This window comes from Eschrichtius robustus, chromosome 11, assembly GCF_028021215.1.
Source record: "Eschrichtius robustus isolate mEscRob2 chromosome 11, mEscRob2.pri, whole genome shotgun sequence".
NCBI classification, from domain to species: Eukaryota; Metazoa; Chordata; class Mammalia; order Artiodactyla; family Eschrichtiidae; genus Eschrichtius; species Eschrichtius robustus.
In genome coordinates this window covers 113,581,912-113,587,664 of record NC_090834.1, presented here as the reverse complement: position 1 = coordinate 113,587,664, position 5,753 = coordinate 113,581,912, and the positions used below count along the sequence as shown (strand labels likewise).

General features: G+C 48.7%; 1 long non-coding RNA gene across 1 annotated transcript; it reads right to left on the bottom strand.

The window, feature by feature from the left end:
* Positions 1 to 519: 519 nt before the first annotated feature.
* Positions 520 to 2,142, bottom strand: LOC137772642 (uncharacterized). The gene is made up of 2 exons (XR_011075510.1): positions 1,906 to 2,142; positions 520 to 1,025 (listed from the first exon to the last, which is right to left on the bottom strand). It is a non-coding gene; the product is annotated as an uncharacterized lncRNA (long non-coding RNA).
* Positions 2,143 to 5,753: the final 3,611 nt, after the last annotated feature.

Genomic DNA, 5,753 nt, shown 5'->3' with positions numbered 1-5,753 from the left:
TGAAGCAGGCGCGGGGGTTACTCAGCGTCTCTGCTGAAGCAGGTGTGGGGGTTACTGAGCGCATGAATCCTCCCGGGGCAAAGTTCCTGAGCCGAGGAGCAACTGCCACTCCGCCGGAGTGACACCTCACAGCCCTCGGTTCACCTCTGGAATTTGTAAGAGGCTGTTTCAGAGCAAAACTAGGATAAACAAGATGTGGTCCATCCACACAATGCAACATTACTCGGCCTTAACAAGGAAGGAAATCCTGACACGGGCTACAACACGGATGAACCTTGGCGACATTATGCTCAGAGAAATTAGCCAGACACAGAAGGACGAATCCTGTGTGATTCCACCCACGTGAGGTCTCCAGAGTCATCACATCCAGAGAGACAGGAAGTAGACGGTGGGTGCCCAGGGGTGGGGGAGGGGAGGGGAGTGAGTGTTTAACGGGGGCAGAGTGTCAGGGGGGAAGATGGGAGGTTCTGGAAATGATGGTGTGATGGTAACACAATGCGAGTGCTCTTAATGACAATGTACCCTTAAAAATGTTAAATTTTATGTGTATTTTATCACAGTGGGGAAAAGAAGAAGAGAAAACAAGAAACACAGCAGTGGGGACCTCTCACTCAGACACAGCCCCACCCTGCGCCCTGGTGTTGTGGGTAGGTTTTGCGTCGAAGAAGCCCTTGGCCTCAGAGGCCACGGGAGGGGGCCAGGGTCCCGCCGCTGCCACACGTGGGTGCCAGTCGGGCATGGGTGAAGACCCACTATTTGCTCGCATTCAGTCACCTGCAGGCCCTCTGTTTCCACAGAAGGGACGAAGGCACTTTAACACTCCCCCGGGTGCTGTTTCAGGGGCTCTCAGGTGACCCGTGCTTCGTGCTGGAGGGTCTCGCAGCTGGCGGGGGGTCAGCACGGGAGAGGTTTCCTGGGCATAAAATCAAGATTCCAGTGGGTCCTTCCACAGGACGGTGACGCGTTCCAGGGAAGAATGGCTCTTGTCTTGTGTCCTTCCTCTCTGATCGTCAGGAACAGAGCTGCTGTGAGAGGGGACGGGAGGCGGTGACCTGGAGAAGGCTGGCCAGGCCAGGAGATGGCCACACCCGGGGCAGGACGGGCCCGACGTCACCTCCTGGAAGCGATTCCAAGAGACGAGCGGCAATCTGCTGTCTGCTAAGGGGGCTTTGGCCAAAGACGCTCTTTTCAGGCGCGGGTCCAGCCTCCCCACACACCCAGCCCAGGCGATGCGGCACGCCACCTGCAGCTGCAGCATCTCAGTGCACGACCACTGCTCACGGGGTGTCCGCGAGGTGTCCCTGCCAGGGCCAGCACAGGGCCCGGAGGCCCTCCGGCCAACACGGGCTCGCACGTTTTGGCCCTGGGGATTCCATGGGGCTTCACGGCTTTTGTACCAAATATCTTAAGTCATGGCCTGATGTTAGGCCCTAACCCAACCCTCACCCTACCCCTAACCCCTGAATGTGTCCCTGCAAATTCATACGCTGGAGTCCTAACCCCAGGAACTCAGAATGTGGCTGTATTTGGAGATGGGGTTTTTAAAGGAGTGATTAAGGTAAAATGAGGCCATTAGGGGTGGCCCTAATCCCATAGGACTGGGAAGAAGAGGAGATCAGGACACAGACACACACAGAGGGACGACCCCGTGAGGACACAGGGAGGAGACGGCCGTCTACACACTGAGGGGAGAGGCCTCAGGAGGACCAGCCCTGCCCACACCTGGATCTCGGATTCCAGCCTCCCGGACTGGAGACAGTGAGTGTCTGCGGTTTAAGCCCCCCTGGTCTGTGGGACTTTGTTAGGGCGGCTCCAGGAAACTCACACCCGGTATTATTCCTGATCACAGGTTATTTCTGTGTCCTTGTTGCTTGGGCACTGACACGGCCCAGGGAAATGACCCACCTCTGCCGCGTCTTTCCACCTGGAATCTGGAGAGCGTGGTCCAGTGTGGCTCTGGTCCCCAAGAGTCTGGCCGCTACTTCTCGGACTCTGCGTATCACCAGGAAGTCACATTCTGGCGTGGAACACGGGCTTCTCTTCTCCATCCAGGAAGCAGCAATATGGTGCTCTATGCTCAGGATGTTTCATCGTTCAGTCCAACACAAACTCCGTCTGGCAGGCGACTCTGGAAGCCCAGCTGAAGCTGCTCGGGGCGAGGTCTGTGGAGACAGAGACACTGCCCTTCAGGGTGTCTTATCCTGCTCCCAATCTCAGGACCTCCCCGGGATCCAGAGGCACAGAGAGGGTCCCTCACCTCCTTCATGGTCAGTGTGCCAGCACCTGCATCTTCTCTACGGAAAAAAAAAATGACCTACGTCATTCCAGGAACAGGTCGAAGCCCAGACCGCACTCAGGGGAGTCCTCAGGCCCAGGGCTGGTACCCAGGAGGCACGTGTCCTTAATGGATGCCCAGGTGGGCGAGAGCTGAGTAAGGACGCAAGGGGGCACCCAGCTTACAGCTTGCAGAAAGTGAGGTTTCACAAAAGAAGCCACTTTTCACATGCCTACCCGTAAACCACACCAGGGCACACTTCTTGCTTCTAGGCATTAGCCACAGGAGAGCAGAATTCAGGCTGGGGTCAAAGAGAAGGCCAGCGGGGTAAGAGATTACAAATATGACCTTTAAAACATGCACAATAAAGATTTTCTGCTGTGACGGACACCAAACCCAGAGGAACGGGTATGTCTCTCACAGCCCTGGAGGGTCTTTCTGCGGCCCTGCCAACCCAGGGCGTTGCCCCCCCAGTGCAGTGCGGTGGGGGTGTGTCTGGCCACCACTGGTCAGTCCCGCCAGGAAGAAGTAGTGGCCAAAGCACTTCTCCCTTCAGGGCTGGTCAGAACCCACCCCTTCATCAGCACTTGGCCACTCTCTTTAGATAGAGAACAGAGTCCCTGGGGAAGGTCTTTCCTAACTAGTTAATTAAAGGAAGAGGGAAGGAGAGATTCTGGCGGTTAGCAACCCTTCTTCAGTATTTGTCGTCGTGGCTCTTGGTCCCACCAGACCCCAGTCTTCCCCTCCTCCCACGTCCCCCGCTCCCGCCCACATCACCCTGCACTGGGTCAGCCCAGCCTCCCTGGCTCCGCCCACCAGGCCCTCCAGCCTGGGCTTGCTTCCCTTCCCTCCCCTTCCCCCCTTCCCCCAGCTTTGTTGAGATATAACCCACCCATTTAGAGCCTACAATCCAACGGCTTTTATCGGAGCCACAGAGTGGTGCATCCATCACCACCATCCGCTTTAGAGCACATCCCCCACCCCCAGGAAGCCCTGCACCCTTAGCGCTCATAGCCCACTCCCTCCCCTGCCCCCAGCCCCCGGCAACCGCGAATCTCCTTTATGTCTCCGAGATTTGCAGATTCTGGACATTTCATATAAATGGAACCATACGGTTTGTGACATTTTGTCTCTGTTTCTTTTTTCCACTGAGCATGGTGTCCCCAGGTTTCATCCATGTGGTAGCCTGTGTCCGAATCTCCTTCCTTTTTAAGGACGAAGAATACTACACGGCACACACAGACCACACTTTGCTTATCGGTCCATCTATCGGTGGACACCTGGGTTGTTGCTGCCTCTTGGCTGTTGTGAATGACGCTGCTGTGAACACAGGTGTGCAAGTGCCTGACTGAGAGCCTGCTTTCATCTCTGCTTCATGCTTCTTTATGGCCAAACAACATTCCACTGTGTGGATACAGCATTTTACTTATTGACTCATCAGATGCTGGGCATTTGGGCTGTTTCCATGTGTTGCTGTTATGAATAACGTTGCTGTGAATATTACAAGTTTTGCGTGGACATATTTTCGTTTCTCTTGGGTATTCCAATGTGTGTTTTTTTCCACACCCCCAAGTGATTCTCCTGTGAGACGCTACCTGGGTGTCTCACAAATTTAATTCAATTCTGACACTACCTGCCTAGCGTTAGCATCAGACCCCACAGGTAAAGGGCTCAGTCTCACATCTCCACCTTAATATGCCAATCCCAAATCCAGCTTGTCACCTGTGCTTCTGACCGACTGGGTATAGGTTGGAGGTTCCTAAGACCCCCTCTTGGGGTTTGATTTGCTAGAGTGGCTCACAGAACTCAGAGAAACATTTTACTCACTAGATCATCAGTTTATTATAAAAGGAAGTAACTCAGGCAGAAGAGATGCCTGGGGCAATGTGTGGGGAAAGGGTCAGGAGCTCCCATGCCGTCTCCAGGTGTGCAGTCTCCCAGACCTCCGTGTGTTCACAGCCCGGTCCTTTTCAGTGCTTTGGAGCTTTCATTACCTGATTGATTAAATCACTGGCCACTGGTGATTGAACTGAACCCCCAGCCCCCTCCCCTCCTCAGAGGTCTGGGGGATGGAATGAGAGAGACGGCCCTCTAATCACACCATTGTTCCCCCTGGTGACCTGCCTTTTGTCAAGGGCAAATACAAATCTTAAAAGTGTTCTCCACAGATAATAAAAGACTTTAGCCATCTGAGTGAGTAGACTTAATTTATTCCAACTGTTATTTATAAACTAGTGAGTTTTGTATTGTACGTGATTCATGACGAAAGTTTTAAAATGGAAACTATGAGATCTCTGTCTGTGTCTGTCTGGGTGACTGTGTGAATGTCTATGTCTGTACTTATGGATATGGTATGTTTCTATCTCTGGAGGGTATTGCCAGACTTAACTTGTCAAAGAGCTCTATGTAATTGACTTAAAGAAAATTAAGTGCTTATATAAATTTTTAGAAATATAATAGAAACTAACCCAGATGAATTTCAGGTTCATGTGATCTGGGAAATTTTCAGTATTAAATTAATATTTGTTATTAAAACTAGTTTAAGTTTGTTGGTTTAATTAATATAGACATTTCTTCAGCGTCAACATTAAGTATAATACTTTTATTGTATCAATACCTAGGTTTACTAAAAGTCAAATAGTTCATGTTATAAAATTTGTCAGCCAAAAAAAAAGAAGTTGGTATGATGATATCTTCATAAGTGAATTAAATGTAAATGAGATAAAGAGTTGTTAGGTGAACTCTTTCATTATGTTTTATGATACTTAAAAATATTTTCTCCATTCTTTTTGGTAACTGGAAACTTTAGAGTTTTGTTAAGTTAAATGATGGAAATTTATTAAATATCTAGATCATTCCCCCCAAAATAAGATGCTGAAATATTAATTACTGAACATAGGCTTCCTTTTACAGAGAAACTAAAGATATTTGGGGCTACTAGTAAATATATTTGGTGCCACCCTGAGTAATTATCTGTGAGAAAGTACATGTTTCTAGAAATTGTAAAAAGTATTTATAAATTTGCCAGTCTACAGAATGCTAATGTAAAAGACAGTCCATAATTGCCTACTTCTTAATTTTTACTAGAAATTAAGGTTTCTAAGGGTTAAAATTCTAATTAATATATGTAATTAAAACTACCAAAATTAATAAGAAAAACATCTTCACATGCAAGGCAATTTGTTTTAAAAAGTCTAAGGAATGGAAATGCATTTTGTTAAGGGAAAAAAAGATGACTTTGTCCTAAAGCTGGTAATTTCTAAATGGGAAAGAAAACAGGGGACAAACAATATGGATATAGGAAGTTATAGAAGGTTTGTAAACAAAATGAAACAAAAGAGGGAACGTTTAGAAAGGAATTTTATGTGTGGCTAACATTGGAATGAATTCAATTAAGTAAATGATTTTTAATATCAAAAGCAAGCTGGTACAAAATTAAACTTGTTTTCTCTGTTGAAAGGAAAAGTTTTCTTAGATT